Raw genomic sequence first — 25,422 nt, 5'->3', positions numbered from 1 at the left:
AAATGCATGACATATTCTTGACCACTTACTTGAAAAAATTATTAGCAGTATTTTATAATAAAAGATGTTTAAAAGTCTAAATTTATACTCAACACAAGTATATCACGAGGTTGTGATATACAAAATTCAATGCTAGTGAGGGCTAAGTTCTCATTCCTTTAAACACCAGGACATTTGGTGCTTCCTAAGTAGGGGAGCTGAGTAGAGCCGATGTTTTTAGTTCCACTAGTCAGATTTTTAAAAATCTGAAGTTCATAGAAGTGACTTTCCCAAGGTTCAGTTATTGTAGAACTAGGACCTCCAGAGTCCAACTCTGTTTTTCTTTTCAGTACACCAAGCACCCTCCGAGACACAGAGTGATGCTATCATTCGAAAATGTGCACCAAGGGCAACTGCAGAATTTTCCAAAAGCTTACACACAGATGGCAAATTTGGCAAAGTCAAATCGAGAACACTGATTACAAGTTCAGGAAAAAACTTGAAGGGTAAAGGCAAAATGTTTAAAATCCCAAAGACCACTTTTCTTAGGAAAGCAATTCCAAAGGAAGAATCTTACTGGGTTATAGAGGGAAGCATACAGTGGCACTTTCTACAACTTGGCCACCTGTCCTGGCCTAGCAGCAGAGGAGAAAAATGCCACAGTGGTATTGAGTAGACAGACACCTCAGCCGTTGAGTGACAGTCATTGTGTTCTGGGGACTATCTGGCCACTTTGTATCTGTCCTTGTGTCTCTTGAGGGCCTGTCCCTCCCAGGTAAGTTCAATGTAGCTTCTGCAGCCCTGCTCGGAGCTCATTCTCCTATGTATTTATTTCCTACTCCTGTCATTTTCATTTTGTATACTTATAAAGCCAAATACAAATCTGAAAATGAAAGAGAAGGTTAATCATGTTGGACTCTTAAATGTTTGCTCAAGATTATTGTGGCTCTGTTGTTTCATTTTACTGCAGTGTTCCTCTTAAATCTATAGTTAGGAAATATTTCAAAATTGCACTGATGGTAAATGATTTCATATCCTGTGTAGTACAACAAATATTGTTTTACTGTGTTTTACATAAACAAAGTCATTATATAACATTTGTAGAGTAATAGATCTACCTTGTAAACATTCAGTCATTTGAAGAGTTAGCAAAGAATGTGACCAAGACTGAGTATCTTGAAACAGTCTTCTTGAGCCTTTGACCCTGCTGTGAATCATGGGGGTGATTTCTCTCTTTGGTTTTTGGGTTTTCTTCTGACTTTAAGGCAATCTGTTCATCTTTTCACTCATTGTGCTTTAGGTATGGTTTCTGATTTTTAAAAAAATCCCTTCTATAGGGCTGCGGTTGTGGCTCAGTGGTAGGGCACTCGCCTAGCCCATGCGAGGCCCTAGGTTTGATCCTCAGCACCACATAAAAATAAATAAATAAAATAAAGATATTGTGTCCAACTACAACTAAATAATAAATATATTTTTAAAAATCCCTTATATAATAGTCATTAAAATCTAAAACAAAATTTTTTTACTCTTACTGGTGACAGGCATTCAACTAAAATTACAAATAAATAAATATATAAACCAATAAATACTAATGGCATCCCAGCTCTCAGCAGTCTGATTAAAAGCAGAAGCATTACGAAAGGCACGGGATCCAACTGAATGATTGGCTCATCCTCTGGCAGGCTTAACATACACCTGGTATTTTCCTTGGGCATCTAGAGATCTAAATCTTGGTGTGTCTTGAGTTAAGGATGCAGGAAGGTCTAGAGATGTGCCAGTGGCTTGCAGCCCATTGCTCTCTGATGCCTTCTTTTATTTTCTGAGCCAGCTGAGGTCCCAGATCCATCTTTTGATGGTCTGGTAGGTTCTGGGTCAGGGTGACCCACTGTCCATTGCCTGTGGTTCTCTGTTCACGTCTCTTAAAACAAAGAGGACCCAGGTGAGAGGAGCACTGGGTTCTTCTCAGCTTTCATATCCTTGCCATCGAAGGAGGGAGTGAGAAGGCGTTTCTGTCCGGTTTTACCCTGTCCTCTTTGCCTTCTTCTCTTGCTCTCCTGGAGTATTTCGTTAAGACACTTAAGAAGAGCTGGGGTTGCGGCTAATCGGTAGAGCACTTGCCTAGCATGTGTGAGGTATTCGGTTTGATCCTCAGCACTACGTAAAAATAAATAAATAAAATAAAGGTGTTGTGTCCATCTACAACTAAGAAAAAAAATTTTAAGAATAAAAAAGAAAAACACTTAAGTTGATGACTTCATGAGATACGACTTCCTAGTCTTGAAGAAGTAAAAATCTCAGACTTTAGTAAATGCCACATTCCCATTCAAATGGTGAGCCTGTGCATAATCAGCAAAACTATATTAGAAATATATATCCCATTGGGATGATAACAGAGGAAGTTCAACAAACGTGTGGCTATAAATGTAACATAGTGTACAAAAGTTAGGGGAGTTTGTTGTGTCGCTTTACTAGCTTTTAAGTATGATTACTGTGGTTTTGCCAGAAAAAAAATCTTAAATGCAGTCAGTTTTACCATTCGAGGGCCATGAAACATCCCCTGTAAACCTTTTGGCATTTTATATGCTAATTGATATTTCAGGAGATAATATACTATCATTTGGGAGATGTGGGGTGATTAATAAATTGGGGCAACTTGTGGGCGAGGGTAACAGGGAAAAATTTAACTGACAGAAATAACAGGCTCTACCTGGTTGGGAGTTTATCTTATCTTCTCTGTTTAGCTCAAATTAGAGAAGAGTTTTTATAGTTAAAAAGAGCATTTAAAATTGACCTTTGATTTGCATCACTCTCAGTTCTTAAACCTCAGGATAAACAAACACATTTAATATGGTATTCGTGAATTGTGAGAGTCATAGTGATTGCCCATTATTCCAGGTAATGAGGATACAATAAAAAAGTCTCCCATTACATGGTGGTTTTGATGGACACGTTAGTAAATGCTTTTGCTATTTTAATAGGCAAGAAGGTTCATCACACGGATTTGAGGCCTTCCATATTAGGCCTTTTGCAGACATAGACATGGTGGGGATCACATGAGGTTATTTGAGGGGAAAAAAAATGGAGACTAATTGAATGCAGAGGCTTCTGTGGGGCAAGCAGAGTAAAGAATTCAGTCAAATGATGTCATGCATGCAAGGGTAGCAAGTCCGTGCCCGAAAAACTGGCAGCAGCTTACCCATACCAAGCCACCTGAGACATTTCCTGGGCTGGAAACAATGTTACGGAAATTGAACTTCCCTGCCAAACTCACCACACCTTGCCAAAGCATGGGCACCGCTCATGTTGCCCGGAGTAATGACGGCTCCACATCACATCCACCCAGAAGTCCTGTGGGCCGGATGGAAGTGGGTAATGCTTGTGTCTTAACAGACTAGAGAAAGAGAATGGGGCTGCACTTCCCTTGCTCATGAAAAATGATGCTTTTATAGTGTGCAGTCTACTGTGAATTACTATCTGGGAGGAAACTACATACCTGGCTGTGCAAACCAAAGAGCTCTGACAGAGGGTTTGTGTTTTGCTTTGCTTCGTTAGGGGCTCCATTCCTTCTTTTTCTTTTTCCTTTTCAGTACTGAGAATTGAAACCAGGTATGCTTTACCCCCGAGCTGCATCCCCAGCCTTTTTATTTTTTATTTTGAGACAGTTTCTCACCAAGTTGCTTAGGGACTCTTTAAGTTGCTGAGGTTGGCCTCAAACTTGCAATCCTCCTGCCTCAGATTCCTGAGTCTCCGGAATTACAGGCAAGTGCCTCTGCACCCAGCTTGGGGCCTCATTCCTTAGATAACTTTTAAGATAATTGAAAATCATGATTGAATATGCCCAGAAATAAAGGCTGCACTTGATTAACCTTCCTCTATCCAAATGAATCAATGTAGTCATACATTTAATAAACGTTTAACGATGCCATTAATTTTAAAGGTTTGTTGTATATATTTATTTTCTTTTCCCTATACTGGGGATTGAACTCAGGGATACTCTACCACTGAGCTACATCCCCCATCTTCTCTAATTTCAAGTCAGGATCTAGCTAAGTTGCTAGCTTAGCAAGGCTAGCCTTGAACTTGTGCTCCTCCTGCCTGAACCTACAAAGTCACTGGATTTCAGGTGTGCACCTACATTCTTAGTTCTCATACAATCCTGTGAAATCGTTGTTTATCTTTTGTTAAACACACGTGTGTATTTAAGGGCAAAAAAATGAATCGTGAGAAGTTGAAGAATTTCTTGGTTTCTGAATTGTCAGGAAGCTCAGAGCTCCCACTGAGCTTTTCTCTAAGTCCCACCCAGTCTCTCAGAAACCCTTACACCCTCAGTGTGCAAGACCATGTGCTTTCTGTAGCATTCTTTAACCCATATAATTCTAATTTTGTCTAAGATTTATTAGATAGATGAGGTGGAAAAAAGATTGTGCAACAGGAAATTGGACTAGAACATCCCACAGTGTATCTTCCCTGCCAACTTTCTAATTAATAAGGGTGAATTTCAAATATGAAGCCATTGGGTATGATATACTTGAAATTCTACTTTCAAAACACTTTCAAAAGCTAGAAAACAAATCCAGCATCATTCATTGATTCAGCAAACAGTGATCTGGTGTGTTCTACGCTCGGCATTCACCTGAATGAATAAGATTTTGACCTCATAAGAGAGGGCAGAACCCAGAAGGAAAAAAGGATTGATGGGTACTGTGGTTAATTGGGAATGGAGTCCTCAGAGGGGACAGCGAGAACTGAAACCTGGCCACAGAGAAGTTTGGGAGAAGCTTGAACCAGGATAGAGAAAGCAGCTTAGTTAGTGGTACCAAGTCCCAGAGGTTGAGGGACATGGTGTGTCTGTAGGATGGTGGAGTGCCACTCGTGTGGATGTAGAGGCGCTGGAATGGAAGAAGCAGGGAAGACTTCACTGGCTACACCCAAAGCATCAGGAAATCATGAAAATGTTTTTTTTCTTTTTTTTTGCTGGGAAGAGATACAGTCATAAATTGATTTAAAAAAAAAATGTTTCTTTCATTTTAGAGATCTTTCTAGACACTTTAACAAGTAATTTTAGGACCTGCTTATCATTTCTTACTAACATCTTCTTCCTCTTTTTCAATAACATCATCTAGTTTAGATTGCCTGTGAGACAGGTTGTTAGAACTTTAAAAGACTCCAAAGTCATAAAGCTTTTTGTAAAAGATTCATACAAAGAACTTAGTCATAGCTGGGCATGGTGGTGCATGCCTGTAATCTCAGTGACTCAAGAGGCTGAGGCAGGAGGATTGCAAGTTTGAGACCAGCCTCAGCAACTTAGAGAGGCCGCAATCAAATTAACAAGAACTTGTCTTGAAATAAAAAAAGCTAAAGATGTGTTTAAGCACCTTTGGGTTCGATTTCCAATACCAAAAAACAAGACAAAAACAAAGAACTTAGTCATAACTAAGAAAGGCTGGCAGGAAGGGAAGTCATGGTTTTAAGTATTAATGTAATGTATTCTTCCAAAGGTCTTGAAAATAATTTAACTGATCCTTTTGTAATCTTTCTATCATTGGTTTATTTGACAAACTCCCTTTTTAATGATTAATGACAATCTTTCAGTTATATCAGAGGTTTTAAATCAATGTGGTCCAAACGAGTAAGACTTCCGCCTCTTCTATAGACAGCACACAGTGGTCTTGGGATACCTCTTTGCAACCCTTTGTTCTTTTCCTCAGTGAATGCCTTTTGACTATTTCATTACCAACTTATTTGCTGTAACATGAATTCTGCTATTAATGCTCAACTTCAGCTCTTCAAACACACCATGAAGCTGGGGGCGTAGCTATGTGGTAGAGCACTTGCCCAGCATGCTGGAGGCCATGGGTTTGATCCCCAGCACCACAAAAAAAAACCAAAATGCAACAGTCATCCTCACCTTGAACCAGGTATATCACAACCAACTGATTAAAAGTCTCCAGTATTACAATGCATCTTGACAAATTTGGCTATCTGCTCTCTAAACAATAATTTCCATAACTCACCTTCCTTCTCACCAACAAAATTCACTATCCTATCACGTGTAAGTAAGTATTAGCTTGCATATTTGTTCAAATCTATACCCACCATATGATTTATTATTTTCATCTTAGAAGATCTAGGGCCAACAATACATTGGAAGGGTTCTGCAAATCCACTATAAACAGTCAAGGTGAAGACTCAAGTCTGCATAGTTCACTTTCTCATGTTTGCTTTTATAACTTGGATAACTAAGAGCCTAATATGTCCATTTGATATATATTTAAGTAGCCAAGGGCACCTTGTGATTATCATAAACTTAAGACCTTAAATGACATTCAAAGCATCCGTGTCAGTACCAGCACCATCTTATCAACAAAGAATTCTCATTGTGACAAAGGCATGAAGTTATTTTGCAATTGCTGTATATTAATTGTAAAACATTATTAAGGGAGGAGAATAGGTATAGTGCATTACAGGTGACTCTTGGGATCAATCCATGTGGAATTTTGCAGCTTGCATTTCAAGATAATGAGATACAACTGAGCAAAAGATTTGCTACAGTAGCTAAGGTAACTATCATTCAAACTCATGTCAGTCAGTCTACCCAGAGTAAGGTAGTGATACTCTAATTGCAAGTTCAGGCCTCCTAAGAATTAACAAATTAACGAGAATTCTGAAAAGTAGTGAGATTAGGTCTTGCTCTTTACCCAGGCTGACCTCTAACAGCTGGGCTCAAGCTATCTCCTGCCTCAGCCTCCAGAGTAGCTGGCACTACAGGTGTATACCACCGCATCTGGTTTGAATTGTGTTTTTCCCTCCCTCCCTTCCTTTCTTTTTCCCTCCACCCCCACCCCACCCCACCCTGCTCTACCCAGGTACTGGGGATCAAGTCCAGAGTTTCTCTACCACCGACCTACATCCCCAGCCCTTTGTATATTATTTTGAGATAGGATCTTGCTAAATTGCCCAAGCTAGCCCTGAACTCATGATCCTCCTGTCTCAGCCTCTTGAGCAAATGAGATTACAGGTGTGCACCACTGTTTGAACTTTCTTAATTGAATTGAAAGGCCATTGGAAACAAGATCGTAACAAGATCACCTGTTCTTTCCTCATTTTTCAGATAAAGATAAGGACATACAATCTTTTTGAGGGCAGTTTGGCTTTGCCCATTGAAACTGAAAACTGAAAGTTCATATACCCTCTGAACCCAAAATTTCATTTCTAGAAATTTTTCCAATGAAATACTCAAACAGGTGTTCAAGAAGGTTCTTCATTGTTGCATGATTTGTACCGACAAGCAGTTGAAGAGAACATATTTATCATGAATGAAAACTGCTAGGTCTGTACTATGGAATACTTTAAGGCCATTAAGAAATAGGAAACAGATCTCCATGTGCTGACATGGAAGAATATCCATGATATGTTGTTGACATATCATGACAGATAAAAGATCATTGAGATAAAATGTCTATATGCTTTATCTAACTTTTGTGAACAAATAAAACCCAAGCATTTAAACATGAGTGTTACATGGATTCATATCTGCATAGTAAAGTTTCTGGAAAATTAGCTCCAAAATATCAGTGTTTTCCCTGGGGAGTGGGACTGTGTGAGGATTGGTGGTTATGGGGAAGAATTTTTACTCTCACTCCATTATTCTACAGTTTTTACTTTTTTACCCTTGAGTTTCCCGTGTCAGCTATTTATTCCTCTTGAAAAACAAATCAGGAACAAACTAAGTCCTGGGAATATTAAAAGCTAACTGGCAGTAGAACTAACTCTGGCACCCTGATCTAGTTCTCCGTCAGTGTTATTCAGGGTAATTTTTCACTTCCCTTTATCAGAGTTATTCAGGAATTTAGAGCTAGAATTTAGTCTCATCTACTATTTATTTCTTTTGCAAGAAAACTGAGGTCAGACTAGCCAAGTGACTGGAGAGTGGCTGCTCAGTGGGTACAGAGGGACTGAGTAGGTTCTCCCCTATCCCCTCACCCTCCTACCCCAGGGAAAAGTTAAAGTAAATAAAACTGAAGAAAGAAAGCCACAGTCCCTTCTGCTCACTCATGCCAGTGTGAGCTGGCCACTTGCTCTGTCTAGGACCTATGCTTGATAGGTTCTAAGATTAATAATAAAAGCTGTAAATGTGTGTAATTTAGAGATTGAACACACTGATCTTTATGTCAATGACTAGAAACCCAGGGCTACTGAGCAAGTGACATCATTCACACCTTTCAATGCAAGTGGTATGCCATGCAATTTAGACACAGGGCTTCTTGAAATTTCTCCCCTCCCCTCTAAAACAGCCCTCTCATCAGGTGCAGTGCTGTGGTACACACCTATAATCCCAGCAGCTCGGGAGGCTGAGGCAGGAGGATCCCACATTCAAAGCCAGCCTCGGCAACTAAGGCCCTAATCAACTTATCGAGGCCCCGACTCAAAATAAAAAAATTAAAAGGGCTGGGGATGTGGCTCAGTGGTTAAGCACCCCTATGTTCAATCCCCAGTAATAACAAAAAAGGGCTTCTCATCCACTAATGATAAAATAATTTGAAGAAAATGTAAGCACACTCAGTACGTGAAAGGAGAAAAGACCAACAGCAAAAAGTCAGGGGATAATTGTCAGAGTTAGAACTAGGCCAGTTTGAAGCCCGAATCTAAGTGCTGGTAGAATTCAAACCTTAAATCTGGAATGTACTTTCATTCTGTTCCTTAAATGGTTGAAAGGAAAGGCTTAGATACACAAAAGTATTTTATACCAAATAATTATCTGAATCATACTCTCTTGCACAGTAACGAAGAGACTCCGCATTATGAATATACTTCATTTTGAAACAGTGTCAAAAGCTACTTGGAGCCCTTATTTCAAAAAGAAAGCAGTAACTTTGAGACATTCATTCTGTACACTCTTTGTAGTATGGTTAACTTCTAAGTTCACTGCAGACCCAAGTGAACTTTCCCTAAAATGCTACACAAGAGCCTGAGTTACAATCAATAAGGATGGGAGGAGGTTATTGTGCAACTCTTCCTGCAGGGTGTGAGAATTTTTTCCCTTCAGGCAGAATATACTGATTTAATCCTTACCCCCAGTGTCCCTTTATTGCAACATTCTTGAACATAGCCACATTCCATCAGGGTGCAACAGTTGACTTTTGTCTTTAAGGAAAGCCTTGGCAACTGATAGCATCAGAGGAAGAGATAAGCCGCCCCTCCGAGACAGAGTTGTAATGGGCCCCAGACCTCCGCGTGCCCATTGTGCAAGCCCAGCTTTCTTTTAGACTCAGCCAAGTGCTGAGGATGTTTTGTTGTTTGCTTTTTAAAGCAGCCAGATCAGATTTTTCTCCATTGTCTAAACTCCAACAGAAGAAGCAGGTTATGTTTTAAAGGTGATCTCTATAATGTTGTGGCTGACTTGGTTGTGAAAGTAAAAGGAGAAAGGAGGAAGAGTGTGTATATTTTGGCAGTTTTTCTATAGTAACAATGTGACAGTTTTCTACAGTAACAATGTATTCACTAACAGACCTGCAGAGAACTTCATGTCTGCCTTTCAAATTCCTAATTGAATTCTCTGTAGACTCTGAGATCTTGGAGGATTTCAGTACTAAGCAAATTTAATATTCATACTTTTTCAATATTGAGGGAAAGCAAAAGAAAACTAAAATTTCTTGACAGTCAAATCCAACATTATACTTTTACATTTATAACTTCACTTAAACTTTATAAGAAATCTCATTGGTAGATATTATCCCCATTCTTAAAGAAAACAGCAGCGGAGCTGGGAGTCCTTATCTGGCAGTGTGATCATTCAGACCAAGGTGGGACAATGACTGCCAAGTGAACCCCCAGCCTCCTCCTATTCCCTCTTCTCACCTCCCCCCCACCCCCCACCACCCCCAGGAAAAAAGAGATCTGTTCTGTTTCATTATGTACACTTACTAGACAATTTTATATAAAACTCAGTGTCATAAAACACAACAAATAAATGTCTAACAAGTTATTCAATATATTTGTTTAATTTTAAAAAGTGATGAACTCCCTTAATCCTCTCTCCGACTTCAAGAATACAAAAAAAAAAAAAAAAAAAAAGGAGGAGGAGGAAGGATCCAACTACAAGCAGGCAAAGTTTTGTCTGACTATAGAATCAGGAAACCCAGTTTGCCTGGTTCCTGAAATTCCAATGATCTGCCTGCCCTGAGCCTGTGGTGAGCGTGTCTCTCTTCTGAGAGACCTTCCTTCTCAGCTGGTTCCTGGAAGGAATGAATGTTCTCCCTACAGCTCCCACTCTCCACCCAAACTTTAAAAGATAAGAGGAAAATATTTCCCTGGCTATAAAATGGCTTGTTTTTAATATGGTATGTCTGGGCCTACATAAAATCCCTTATAAACGTCTTCTAAAAGATGACAATTCTTCACATTCCAAACTTATTTGAAAAGCCTGGTAAAATCTAGTTGGGACTATTGGGAAAGTCAATCTTCTTATGACACATATGATTTCTAATGATATGATTTCTGTCATTTTAAGTATGCTCTCCTATCAACTCAAAATGGACCAAAGGCCTAGGAATTTGGACAAGAAACTGTGCAACTCCTGAAAGAAAACATAGGGGTCAACATTCCAAAAAAAACAGGCACAGACAACAACTTCCCCAATAGGACCCCTAAAGCTCTGGAAATAATGATCAAGAGTTAATAAATGGGATGGCATCAAATTAATTAAAAACTATTGCACTTGCAAAGGAAACAATTAGGAATGGGAAGAGAGAATCCACAGAATGGAAGAAAATCTTTGCTCTCTACTCTTCTGACAGAGGAGTAATATCCAGAATATATAAAGAACTCAAAAAAACTTAATGTCAAAAAACCCTAAATAACCCAATTAATAAACAGTTAAATAAACTAAACAGACATTTCTCAAAAGAAATACAAATGGTCATCAAATATATGACAAAACATTTGGTATCACTAGCAATTAGGAAAATGCAAATCAAAACCACAACGAGATTTCATCTCGCACCAGTCAGAATAGCAGCTAAAAAGAATACAAACAATACTAAATGCTAGAGAGGATGTGGAGAAAAAGGAACATATTTACACTGTTGGTGGGATTATAAAATAGTGCAACCACTCTGGAAATCAGTCTGGAGGTTCTGCAAGAGACTAGGAGTAGGACCATCATGACCCAGCTCTACCACTCCTCAATATTTAGCCTAAAGAATTAAAGTCATCAGATACAGTGATACATCCATAACCATATTTATAGCAGCACAATTCACAATAGCCAAACTATGGAACCAGTCTGGGTATTCATCAGTGGATGAATGGATAAAGAAAATGTGGTCTATATACACAATGGAGTTTTATTCGGCCCTAAAGAAAAATGAGATTATGTTATTTTTCAGGAAAATGAATGGAACTTAAGAACATTATATTAAGTGAATAAACTAAACTCAGAAAGTCAAGGGTTGTAGGTTTTCTCTCATATGTGGAAGGTAGAGAGGAAAAAAGAAAAGAAAGTAGGATGGGGGAATCTCATGAAAATGGAAGGGAGACTAGTAGTATAAAGGAAAGGGACCAAGGGTAAGGAGGAGGAGAGGGAAGGGGAAATACTGGGGAATGGTATTGGACAAATTACATTGTTATATTTTGTGCATGTACGAATATGTGATAACAAATCCCACCATTATGTGTAGCTATAATGCACTAATAAAAATATGGAAAAGTAAACAAATATGCTCTCCTAGCTCTAGTTTAGAAGTAGCCAAGTGTTATATAAATGTATTTTTTTTACTCCTGCATAGCATGTATCCCCAATCCTGTCTCAGTACCTGGCATGTCCTACCCCCGCAGCCAAGAATACTTTGCTGAATGAATGGATCTGGCCCAAGCCTCACTGAGAGGCAGAGGAGGCCAGTGGGGCAGCCAGCTGTGTGCCAGGCCCACTGTTTCCTCCCCTCTCTCTCCTTGTCTCTGCTTAGCTGCATCCTCTAGTCCCTTCCTGAGCATCTCTAGGCTGCCAACTATACCACCATTGATTCTCTACATTAGAGACTGTGACCCCCATGGTGCAGCCACTTTTATTTTCTGTGTCTCTAGAATATCCCTCTTTCCCTCCTGTATCTCAACTAATTAAAAGTGACCTAAATAAGTAAAATGAAACAAAGAGGAAGGATAAAACTATTTTGTAAGCTAATAGGCTTGTCCAGGCTCTATGAATTTTGTTGTTATTCATCCCAAACTTATTCCTGTTGAAAGGCTTACACCTTAGCATTTCAGTAAGTAATTTATCAAGAACCATTCATGTTAGAAGAAAAAAACTTGATTACACCTTTTACCCCATTTGATTAACAAATGTATAACATTAATGAAAACTCTTTAACTAGTAGCCCTGGCTAGCAAAGCAACCTAACGTTGACCAGTCCACCTGGTCAACACTTCAGGTCTCATAAAAGTGTGTAAAGTCTTCCAGGAAGCAACTTGTGGAGGGCAGAGAGAGAGAAGGTCTAATAAGTAAGGCCCTCTGAAGCTAAGGCCAGCCTCACCAGAGTCTAGCATCACCAACAGCAGAGTGGCCTCATGACTGAGATACCTGGAAAAAGGTGAAGAAGCTGACCAGAAAGGCTGGTGAAATGGAGGCATAAAGACAGCATACGTCTCCCCTGTACCTGTGGCCAGAATTTCCAGAGATACATTATATCAGACCTGCAGTGCCACTGGCCACTACTAGATTTCTAGCAGCAAGCCTAGTGCCCAGCATGTAGTAAAAGCTCTGTCAATGTTTAATTTATTGACAGGGATGGACAGGAAGACAGAATAGAAGGTGTTGGAGGTAGGGATCATTCCCAAAGTTAGTGTCTGTTCTGTAAGCTTAAATTTTGGGTTATTTTTCAAGTAGCACTAAAATTTACCTTGATAATCAGGTTTATTCTGCTTTGTGGGCTTTTAGATGGATGAAGTGGCTACAATTTCTAATTCCCTCTCATGCTTTCTAGGTCTGGATATCAGAAAACCTATCTCTACTGTATTTAGAGCATTGACGTTTGACCAATAGCAGTAGATAGCGGGGACTTTGCTCTAGAATTATCTTTTCTTCTGCTTCAATTGTTTTTTGTAATTTTAACTGTTCATTCACCATTAAACTTTGCAAAAAAGTCTCTATTTAGGATTCATAAAGTCAATTTTCATAACTTTAGGCACTTGGGGGAAACAGAAGAGACCCCCTTGCTCTATAAAGGAAGAGAACTCACAGCCAGCTAGTTAGTGACAGGAAGGCGCGAGGTGCCATGGTGACATCTGAGACCACCTCATGTAGTAACTCTTTCAGCCCAGCGGCATTGCCAGCTCTTTCCATGTGTGTACAGAGATTTTTTTTCCCAATAGAAAATTTGGCCTTAAAAGTCTAATACAGGTTATTTTTATAGATGACCAAGGTGAGGGCCACACTAGAAGACGTCCCCACCAGGTCCCAGCTGTTCTCTAGACGAGCTCATGCCCACTTCTCTCTCTGTTATTATGCTACCTCCTATTTTTCTTTTGTCTAAAGCTAGAAAAGGCCCTCAAGGGCCTGAGCTCATGGAATTATCAGAGAGCAGATAGATGTAGGGAACACCCATGTGGTAGATGCTATGAAGAACTGTGCAGGGATTCTGGAGGGCAGGGAACTGAAGACCTCCCACAGTTGGAAGGGGTCTTTCCTTGGGAAGTGATGTTTCACTGATACCTACCTGAGTGGGAGGCAGAGGTAGTGCTGAGTCAGGTGGAATGGCACATTGAAAGGGAGGGCTGAACTCTGAACCGAGAGGAGGCTGCAGCCAGACAACAAGGCCTGGCCAGCCAGGTTAAGGAATTTGAAATTTATCCCAGAAGAAAACGGAAGCTCCTGTGGGCAGGAAGTCAAAGGGTCACAAGATTAGAGGTGGGGGTTTGAAAGACTCTAGGCTATGTGGAAGGGAACAGAGTGGAGATGTGCGGGAGAGGGAGGTGGTTTAGATGGGGGAGGTGGAGGGGTTTACATGAGGTGGGTGAGGTGGTTTAGATGGAGGAGGTGAGGTGGTTTACATGAGGTGAGTACCTAAGCAGGGCAGAATCCTGAGTTTTGACTTGTGAAAAAGGAGAGGTGCACTAACCAGGGAGGAAGAGAAGATTCTAACAACGGCTGACAGAGCAGCCTCCATGCCAACCACTGTCCTCTCTAATCTTCGTAACTGCGCCTTACATAGGTTCTATTGTCCTGTTACAGAGATGAGAAAACTGACGTAAAGACTGTCCCAAATCACATAAATGTTCAAGAAATTTAGTTGCTACTGCCTCTTCTTGCTCAGTGATTCACTCATCCATCCTTGGACTGTGTGCTAAGGTTTAAATCATGTGTTGGTGAGGAAAACAGATGTGGACCCTGCCCTATGAAGACTGCAGCCCAGTAGGGAAAACAGACAATAAACAATTTTCTTGTCCAAGCAAGAATGGTAGGATGGTCTAGGATCCTTAAACTGATGGTAGGATGGTCTAGGATCCTTAAACTGATGTTAGAATTGTAGCTCTTGTATAAATCTTGAGATGGAAATACAGATTATTGACTAAGCTAACAAAATGCTTCCCACGTTTTCCCTGAGGTTCCACCAGTGCCTCCCCCCACCCAAGTGAATTAGGTCAGAAATAGGCCTTGTGCCAATTTTATAGGAGGAGACTGCTGAGCTAAGAAGAGCCAGCAGCACAGCAGTATTCGAGTCTCGAGGAGCCTGGGTTCCTGGTCCTGGCCACATCTGTCACCCTTCAGGTACAGCTGCCGTTGTGCACGAGGTGGTAGGAAGGAGCCCAATCTGACTGCCTCTGTACGGGTCAGGTCACAGCTCCCTGCTCTCTACTATATATAGTAAAGAACTTACATGAGAGTGCTATTTAAAAAGATGACAGGGAGGAAAAGAGAGTGCCAGCTGAATGTTTTCCACTAAAGCTCATTTTTCATAGATGTTTCTGTTTCTACACTGACAATGTACCAGGGGACAGCTCTCCAGGGCATCTGTCTTTGCTGAGTATAACTTGGTCCATGGTATATGATCCATGCTCACACTTACCTTTATATTAATCTTTTTTACTAGTTTACTTGCCTTTATTAATTTATTAATATTTTTATTAATGTTATTCCCCTCCCCTCCATATAATGTTACTCCCATTTCCCTGATATGTGCAGAAAGGGGCTATGAAGAAGGAAAACATTGTGGAAATGATTTAAACTAAACTTTACAATGTATTTGGGGTGGTGTTGAAAAGGAATGTACTATGTTAAGCAAACTGGGGAATCAACATGTTAAATGTTAAGTCCATCTTAAGTGCTTTAAATTATAATTAGTGACTGTTTGAAATCACTAATTTTAAAATTCATGATTATTTCTTATCCTGTCTAATTTCTCGAATGCTCTAGCACAAACTCAATTTTGTCAGTTTAATCAACATTACACAAACTTTCCATTATATGTTAATGAGTTAACTACATGTCCCACTTTTCCCATTACAGTTGATCTGCCTGTTGTCCCCAGGTCCTATCTAGTTCATCATTTGTCCCAGATGAAAGAGTCAACATTTGGACAATAAATTATATGTATATAAGAAAAATGTTTATATATATACACACACACACACACACACACATACATATACACATACATACATATATATTATATTGTGGCCAAAAGTAGCACCTGACCTAAGAAGCCTTGGTTGCTTGCATTAGCCAGGTGCTACCCACTGCATTTTAGGGTTGTTTTTTTACAGATTATTTGGTTTAGAATGTGGCATTAGCTTTATCAATGCCATTGTACTATTGTGGACTTCAGATTTAGAACATTTTTTTCAACTTTTTCTTGCTTATTTCTTGTGAAAATAGTCCTTACATTAAGATGAAAGAAAAGTGAAATACCAGGCAAAATCAGCAAACAGATGAATTACCCTGTTTGTACCCATGAAAAGGTCATGTTTAAGGAAAAGGTTTGATTTTTATTTTATACATACATATTAACTTTGTAAATCTGACCTTTTATTCCAAGAAGCTTAGCTCAGTTAACATGTCAACATTGGAAAAGCTCAGAAAAACAACAACAACAAAAAGATAACCCAAAGTTATCTAACACTGAACTTCAGGGGAGGCCAAAGAGAGGTCTGCCATGACTTCTTAATTCTCCACATCATCCTCTTAAGATGAAACAGATACAAAAATCCCTGGTCAGAACCAGTGTTACAATGATGATAGATCAAGAATCTTAAGTATTTCTGCTTTCTCCTCTCTCCATTCACTGTAACACATGCATATGTCAAAAAATATATATTGAAAGCAAAAGTCTAGAGAACAATAAATGTGCTTTTTTACATGTACCTTCTTTGGGTAATGAAAGGCACCTTCTCATGCTCTCCGTGGTGTTGCTGTTGTTGAAAATACACACGGTTCTACCCACGTACAGCAACCCTTTGGGGAGAGTAGCTCCCTGTCCAGAGTTATTCATTGAGAATTAAACTTTGATTGTTTAGAGCAAAATTTCAGACTTGAAGAGATTTTCCTAATATGGAAGAATGATGTAATGGTCATGGAGGGGGGCCAGGCTCCCTTTGCTTGTTTTATTTATATTAGCTGAATTCCAGGGGAAAATGTGCTACAAAGATTGTGGGCTGCTAACTATATTTAGCCAAACCAAGTAATATCAGGAGGCAGTTTTTTAAAAGCTCTATACTCAGTGTACTAAAAGTTATTTTTCCAAGCACCTTGTTTTTATAAAGTTTTATCAAGCATAAGAAATACTTTCATGAAAATTTTACCTTTTACTTTGAGTAATCTCTCTTTAACTGGGCAAGTTTTCCCTGAGATAGTGGTTTCTGGGTCAAAAGAGAGATACTTCATGCTAAGGCCCTGGTTGAAAAGATCACATTAATTTTTCCAAGTGGATTTGGAAAAAAGGAAAGCAATAGGTGACAGCTTCTTTCCACCACTGATTACCACATTTGTTCACCACAACTGAAAGGGCTAACTTTCCGTGTAACCAGGGCCTGGCAGGGTGACCTGAATAAGGTTCCCTATGAAAATGGAGTCTCCCCCACCTGCCTGAAGCAGAGTACTCCCAGCCATCATGCTGAGCAACACAAAGGGGCCCAAACAGACCATCTGCTTGTGAATGTACAACAAGAGAGGGACAGTTTGAGAAACACAATCTTAGAATCACTTCTGATGTTACTTGCTGAGAAATCAGCAAATAAGTCAGAAAATGAGTAAGAAATTGGAGGATAACATCTACTGTCATGGGCAAATCTTTCATCATATCCCATAACATTGGTCACCTAGAGACCAAGTCCTTGGATTCTAAGCTCCATAGTATGATTCCTGTTAGGTAGGGCACCTCGTAAACATCCAGAGACAGTAACTCTGAGCGTAACTCTCGGAAATGAGGGAACTTTTTGAATCAAGCTTCTAGGACCACTGTCTACCAGAAATAAGGACCACAAGTCAGGCCATATATAATTTGGTAGTCGCATTTAAAAAGAAAAAGAAACAAGTGAAATTAATATAATAATATATTTTACTTAATCTAGTGTATTCAGAATAGTATCATTTGAGATGTAATATTTAAATTAAATTGAAGTTATTTTATATTCTCTTTTTGAACTAAATTTTTAAGATCAGGTGTGTATTTTACTCTTACATCACATCTCAGTTTGGACCAACCATAGTTCAAGTGTGCACATACGTGCACATGTGGCCACTGGCCACCATGTTTGAATAGTGCAGGTCGAAAGGTATGAAACCAACACTAACCAATGTAGCAAAACAGTGTCTTCTAAATGGTCACCTCTATCTTTTCAGATCTGAAAACCACTGCTATGTTGCAAATCAGATAATAATAATGAGAGCCAATCCTGGTGATAGAAATGGAGTTCATTCAGTGGAGAAGGATCTGTTCAGGACCTACTATGACAGTCCCCGTGCTAGATTCTGAATCACAACAAAAGGTCCCCTTCTTAAGGGACTGATTTCCCTGGGCTGGGCATTCAGGTAGAAAGTACAAAATAGATACATAAAGGCAATAATTTTAATAGCGAATGATGTCTAGTAAATAAAATAGGATAATGAGTTAGAGACAGAAGGGAGTACTCTTGTTGCTCACTCAATGAATCATTTGGGAAATGAATTGTGCTAGGTAGTGTGAAAAATTATTTCAGCCTGAGGCAAATAGTTCCTCTAATTAAAGTGACTAAAGGAGATTCTCATTTTTTCTTTAAAAGAGAATTTCATTGTTTAAAAACACAATACCCAAAGAAATGGAAGGAAATGAGAATTCTGGTTTCTGTGTACGTCTAACAATATTTTGGTGTCAGGTCCTAGATGACAACATCTCTCCCCCAGGATCCAATAGCCAATGTAGCTAAGATATGAGGTATGACTTAAATAATACATGGTGAGACTGATAATTTAGGAAAGACTTTTGTTTTGCTGTCTTTTAACTGTGGCAAATAAATAATATATACATAATAGATATCTCTAATATATATATGAATGTATGTATATATCTGTTCCATCTCCATATTTGCTTAAGTAAAACTTCAAAACTAATTACTTCCAAAGAATTTGGTCTCAGTTGTATGCAAGCATCAGTGAATGCTGTCACGGGCATGGGAATACAGTGAATAATTGAATAAATATATTTGGTATGGAAGCCTAAGTTTAAAAGGATCTTGGTATAAAGAGCAACAGGACTACCCTCTAGTATATATCTACAAGCTTATTATGTCTGGGGGAGCTTGGAAGGAACTCAGGAAACAGTGACAGTGAGTTGTGAGTAGAGGTTCAGCTCCTAGAATTCCAATAGGGTTTGGTGAGTCTTTGGGTTTTGTTTTTGTTTTTGTTTTCTCATTTTTCATTATGTGCATGTATTAGTGCTTTTGAGAAATACAGTTTAATTTCAAAGGAGATAAAAAATATTGTATAGGAATGGCTGAAGTTATTATGAGTTCAATTTTTAAAAGAAAAAGTTTTATTTTGACCACAATACTGATTTTCAGGAACAGTCATGTTTTAATTGTCTAAGGCAAAAGGTTAAGTTCTATTGGCCACGAAGATGGTGGTGGTGACTGAATGCTCTGATATGGTGCCTTGCCACCAGCCATAAGCAATCTTGATGGCAGTATTTTATTTTGAGACAAGAAACATAGGTTATGAGCCATTTGTCAGAGTAAATGTGAACCAAGTATTTTTATTAGCTGAATTAAAAGTGGTTATAAAAACAAATTTTCTATTTGAAGGAGGAAAAGAGGATTAAATTTCACTGGAAATGAAAGGATATGGATAAATTGGCATTTAGTAAAACTCCTTAGGGAGAATATATATATGAAGTAGAGGAACTCTTCCGAAATCCCTTGGGTAAGGACTGAGTCCCTGCCAAAGGCACATGATAAGATATCAATAGATGATCTTCAGATTGCCTCCCAAGGAGTGGGTCTGTTTAATGTTTTCATTTTGGGGCACTGAGTAAAGTTGAGGTCACCCTAACTTCTGCCCTTTACCAGAGTTGAGACTAATCTCTCCAAATAAATACTAAACAAATAATAAGTACTGCTTTAAAGAGTCACTAATCTATTAGCAAGTGAGTCCATGTGTCTGAGGTTTTTTCTGGCCACTAAAAGGATGTGTATGTGAGGAGAGCTTTCCTGTCCCCTTACTCAAGCACCTGACCATTTAAGAGACAAAACAAGGAGTCAAAGATCCAAGTATCAGATTTGTACTGGAGGGAGCTCAGGAGAAATGGAATCCATTGCTGAGCCAAATGAGTTAAGCACACCTACCCATTCCCTGGCAGAACTCACTCTCCCCAAAAGAGGGAAAAAAAGCTCTCTCCCTGCAAGCAAGCAGCAGATCCAAAGTGAGACACAGAGGCTTCCCTCCACAGGAAAACGGTAAAGGTTGCAGTGTAAAAGTTTTTAAAAGATGATAGTATGGGGCTGAGCATAGCTCAGGGTAGAGTGCTTGCCTAGCATGGGTGAGGCCCTTGTTCCATCCCTAACACCACAAAAAAAAAAAAAAAAATACTATGATGCACTCAAAAGGCAAAAAAAGAATGTTGATAATTTACGTGTATCATGAATAAATTTAATGTCTTCTGGCTTATTTTGACATTTTTATAAATTCTGTGGAGATTTAATTTACTCTTTTGGTATATTTTAGAAATTAACAAATATTCACAGCAAGAAAAAATAACTATTAAATTCATAACTTTTATGTTTCTATATTTTTATCTATTCCATTAATCCAATTTGGAACATGTCTTTCCTTTGTTCTCTGGATTCTTGATCTATATTCTTGTTAGAAATAATTTAAAAGATTAAGCTTTTTAGTGAAAGTTCTTTTTTTTTTAATTTTTTATTGTGGGTTGTTCAAAACATTACAAATTTCTTGACATATCATATTCCACACTTTGATTCAAGTGGGTTATGAACTCCCACCTTCACCCCATACACAGATTGCAGAATCACATCAGTTACACATCCATTGATTTACAAATTGCCATACTAGTGTCTGTTGTGCTTCGCTGCCTTTCCCATCCTCCCCCCTCCCCCCCCCTCCCCTCCCCTCCTCTCTCTCTACCTCCTCCACTGTATAACCCTGAGGGTCTCCTTCCATTACCATGCAATTTCCCTTCTCTCTCCCTTTCCCTCCCACCTCTCATCCCTGTTAAATGTTAATCTTCTTCTCCTGTTCTTCGTCCCTACACTGTTCTTAGTTACTCTCCTTATATCAAAGAAGACATTTGGCATTTGTTTTTTAGGGATTGGCTAGCTTCACTTAGCATAATCTGCTCTAATGCCATCCATTTCCCTGTAAATTCTATGATTTTGTCATTTTTTAATGCAGAGTAATACTCCATTGTGTATAAATGCCACATTTTTTTTATCCATTCGTCTATTGAAGGGCATCTAGGTTGGTTCCACAGTCTTGCTATTGTGAACTGTGCTGCTATGAACATCGATGTAGCAGTGTCCCTGTAGCATGCTCTTTTTAGGTCTTTAGGGAATAGACCAAGAAGGGGAATAGCTGGGTCAAATGGTGGCTCCATTCCCAGCTTTCCAAGAAATCTCCATACTGCTTTCCAAATTGGCTGCACCAATCTGCAGTCCCACCAGCAATGTACAAGTGTACCCTTTTCCCCACATCCTCGCCAGCACTTGTTGTTGTTTGACTTCCTAATGGCTGCCAATCTTACTGGAGTGAGATGGTATCTTAGGGTGGTTTTGATTTGCATTTCTCTGACAGCTAGAGATGTTGAGCATTTTTTCATGTACTTGTTGATTGACTGTATGTCCTCCTCTTCAAAAAAAATAAAATACTTGGGAATCAACCTAACAAAAGAGGTGAAAGACTTATACAATGAAAACTACAGAACCCTAAAGAGAGAAATAAAAGAAGATCTTAGAAGATGGAAAAATATACCCTGTTCATGGATAGGCAGAACTAACATCATCAAAATGGCGATATTACCAAAAGTTCTCTATAGGTTTAATGCAATGCCAATCAAAATCCCAATGGCATTTCTTGTAGAAATAGAGAAAGCAATCATGAAATTCATATGGAAAAATAAAAGACCCAGAATAGCAAAAACAATGCTAAGCAGGAAGTGTGAATCAGGCGGTATAGCGATACCAGACTTCAAACTATACTACAGAGCAATAGTAACAAAAACAACATGGTACTGGTACCAAAACAGGCGGGTGGACCAATGGTACAGAATAGAGGACACAGAAACCAATACACAAAACTACAACTATCTTATATTTGATAAAGGGGCTAAAAGCATGCAATGGAGGAAGGATAGCATCTTCAACAAATGGTGCTGGGAAAACTGGAAATCCATATGCAACAAAATGAAACTGAATCCCTTTCTCTCGCCATGCACAAAAGTGAATTCAAAATGGATCAAGGAGCTTGATATCAAATCAGAGACGCGCCGTCTGATAGAAGAAAAAGTTGGCTACGATCTACAGTCGGTGGGGTCGGGCTCCAAATTCCTCAATAGGACACCCATAGCACAAAAGTTAATAACTAGAATCAACAAATGGGACTTACTCAAACTAAAAAGTTTTTTCTCAGCAAAAGAAACAATAAGAGAGGTAAATAGGGAGCCTACACCCTGGGAACAAATCTTTACTCCTCACACTTCAGATAGAGCCCTAATATCCAGAGTATACAAAGAACTCAAAAAATTAGACAATAAGAAAACAAACAACCCAATCAACAAATGGGCCAAGGACCTGAACAGACACTTCTTAGTGAAAGTTCTTACCTTGATGTCCTCCCTGGAGAGACTAAGAATGAAGAAAGCCAGCTCCCAACCTAAGCTCCGGAAGTAGCCTCACCCACCACCCCCTACCATGCACTACTTCACTGAAATTTCCACTCACTCTACAGGATAAGACCCAGGCTCCTTCTACCTATACATTCCTGACTCCTGTGTACATTATCACACTGATACCAAACTCACAAGACTGGCTTTTTCTATTATTTATTTTAAATGTTAAAAAAAGAATAATTATATCGAAGTGTATATACCTTCAATGAAGTTGCATATACTCTTATAGTGTATAATCTTACAGTGTTATAATGAAATTCAGATGATTGTGCAACACACTTCATTTATATACATTCAAATTAAGCTCAGGACCATGGCTGTGAATACTATGAGGTGTTCTTCCAAAAGGCATTTCAAGATTTTGCACCATTTTTTGGAACTGGAAATGGTCATAAATACCATATTATGGAAAATTATTGGATAGAAGGCCAGACAAATGACTCTTGACTATACACAGTCACATGTAACCTTATGTTAGAAACTTCATGTAGCTATGATAAATCTCTTTCTTTTTTTAAGAGTAATTACATTAAATAATCGGGTGGTTTTATCTAAGAATTATTTTAGTGGTTTTAGTCATTTCTTAGGGAAGAAACCTCATTTATTTTCATTCTTCCCAAGACACATTTGGATAGAATTCATTTTCTGTTGAAAATTGGATCTGCCTCCTGAGGGGCAAGGTTAGTCGGATCTGTCATTACTGCATCTCATCCTTTGGCCTCTAAGGAATGTCAAGGTTAGCTGGTCAAAAGCTAAGAAGGGTGAAAGCCATTTAAAATTTACAGTTTTTTCCATGGTCACAAGTCTCTTAATTCATACTGCTTAGCTACATCTCTCGAGCTTGCCAAAATGCATTTTTTTGAGTTTTTTCAAGAACTCCCTTCTTCAGAGGAGACGTTGGAATGGGAGCCTGGTGACCAGGCAAGGCCTGCTTTCACACCACAGAACCCTTGGCTTGCATATCTTGGCTATTAACATTTAAACTAGCAATGGTTGACCTTTAAGGGAAACGAAATTACTCTGAGTACCGAGAGCCAACTGTGCATTCCTTTCATTTATTTACCCTCATGAGATCAAAATATGGAGAAAATGTTATTGGCAGTGTATTATTTATTCAGAAATGTCATTGAGTTCTTCAGTGATAGGCTTACATTAATAGGAATTTGAAAAGCATCTTTATAAATTAATAGTGTTCATCAACATGTGAAAAATATAGTATTCCTAAATTCCAGTATTTTAGTGATACAGTCTCTCAAGAGATTGAATAACATAATGTGTAAGTAATATCAGTAATATTCAGATGTACAAACTTGAAAGACTGATGGTGGCTTTTATGGTATTTATGGGCTTTTAAACGCATTTAAAGGAAATCATTTAAAATAAACCAGCCAGGCATAGTGGTACATGCCTGTAATCCCAGTGGCTCAGGAGGCTGAGGCAGGAGGATCACAAGTTCAAAGCTAGCATCAGCAATTTAGTGAGGCTGTAAGCATTTAGCGAGACCCTGTTTCAAAAAAATAAAAAAAGGGCTGGGGATGTGGCTCAGTGGTTAATTGCCCTGGATTCAATACCTGGTACCAGAAAAAAAAAAAAAAAAAAAAAAAGTAAACCAACTTTGTAGTTCTTCAGATCATGAAGAACTCAGATCCACAGTGATTTAGTCAAGGTCTAGTGCTGTGGAAAGCTCTAAGGAGCTCAATGGTAGCAGCTGCTATGAAGGGCTGTCTGCAATTTCAAAAGCAAAGCTATTTTTAAGGGCTCAATTTCAGTTGCTTTGGACATTATTCTTTCTTTACTTTTTCTACAGTGGACATGTTGTTTAAAGAAGGGGGTGAAGACAGAACTAAATGTACAATGTCTGTGCCAGGAAAACTTATGGCAGTATCTCTTGCTATCATGTCATGTGTCTTTTGATTCTCTGAAACGGATCCACATTTTACTTGCAAAATATCAACTGAGACTCTTTACCCATGACTCTCATTTTCCTGTCCCTTTACTGCATATCTTGGATTTATAGTATACAACTGTAAATAAATGATATTTAGTTAGGAGAGATTAAGCATTCAATAGTTTCTCCATGTAATGAATGCTGGTTGGTGATGCCAAAACTGAAAGAAGAAATCTAGTAGCAAACTTAATTTCTTAGTTTTGAAACCAACCGCTTGCTGGGGATGGTGGCACACACCTGTAATCCCAGAGACCCAGGAGGCTAATGCACAAGGATTGCAAGTTTGAGGCCAGCCTCAGCAGTTTGGCAACACCCTTTCTCATAATAAAAAAATGCTGAGTCTGTAGCTGCATAGTAAAGCACTCCTGGGTTCAATCCCCAGTACCCTAAATAAACAAATAAATTGAACAGCTTCAAGTGGCTATATATATTCTTATAGTTTCTCCAATAAAGAAATAAACACATTTTTAAAGTCTAGCATCTGAGACATATATGGAATGTCTTTGGGTCATGGCCAGGCTGTATCTATATATAGCTGTTTTGAGCTGCAATGCAAATGTTTATATCCTAGTAACACAGAAACAGAAGGGAAAGGAGTGACAGTGAAAGCCACAGTCTTGGGAGGAACCCAGATTAGAAAGGCCCTCTGTGGCTGAAGTCACAGTGCACGTGCTAAGTGCTAGATAAGTTGTGGTGCCTCAATTAGAGACACTGTAACATAGTGGTCACTAGCCAGACCTGAATCCCAATTCCACCACTTTCCAGCTGTGCAGACATAGACAGCTTACTTAGGATATCTCTGTGCCTGAGCTTCTTCATCTATAAAATGGAGATAGTAAAAGTATTCTGTCTCCTAGGGCTTTTATAAGATCAGGAGCATTTACAGATAAGGTACTTTGAATGCTGTTTGGTACATTAGTGAGTGCTCAATAATAGGTAGCTGTTATCTGTGGCATTAGTAGTAGTACCAGTGGCAATGCTGTCAGTGCTAGTAGTAGCAGTGGTAATAGTCACAACTGATTAAGTTCTTTGCTGGCTTCAGACAGACAGTGGATAAATGGCCCCCTTCTCGGGTTTCCAGGACATTTAGTTGCTAAGACAATAACACTATATTTTCTTTTGTAGTGGGAC

General features: G+C 38.9%; 1 protein-coding gene and 1 long non-coding RNA gene across 3 annotated transcripts in view; one reads left to right on the top strand and one right to left on the bottom strand.

Annotated features, from left to right (window-relative positions):
* The window catches only part of Palld (palladin, cytoskeletal associated protein), a 359,420-nt gene that overhangs the window by 280,852 nt on the left and 53,146 nt on the right, over nucleotides 1-25,422 (top strand). The gene's annotated exons all lie outside the window — the stretch shown is intronic.
* LOC139705267 (uncharacterized) overlaps nucleotides 1-25,422 on the bottom strand; it is a 360,401-nt gene that overhangs the window by 333,875 nt on the left and 1,104 nt on the right. The window lies entirely within an intron of this gene.

Source organism: Marmota flaviventris, chromosome 3 (assembly GCF_047511675.1).
Source record: "Marmota flaviventris isolate mMarFla1 chromosome 3, mMarFla1.hap1, whole genome shotgun sequence".
NCBI classification, from domain to species: domain Eukaryota; kingdom Metazoa; phylum Chordata; class Mammalia; order Rodentia; family Sciuridae; genus Marmota; species Marmota flaviventris.
The sequence above is the reverse complement of the archived record's forward strand: the minus strand, read 5'-3'. Positions and strand labels throughout refer to the sequence as shown.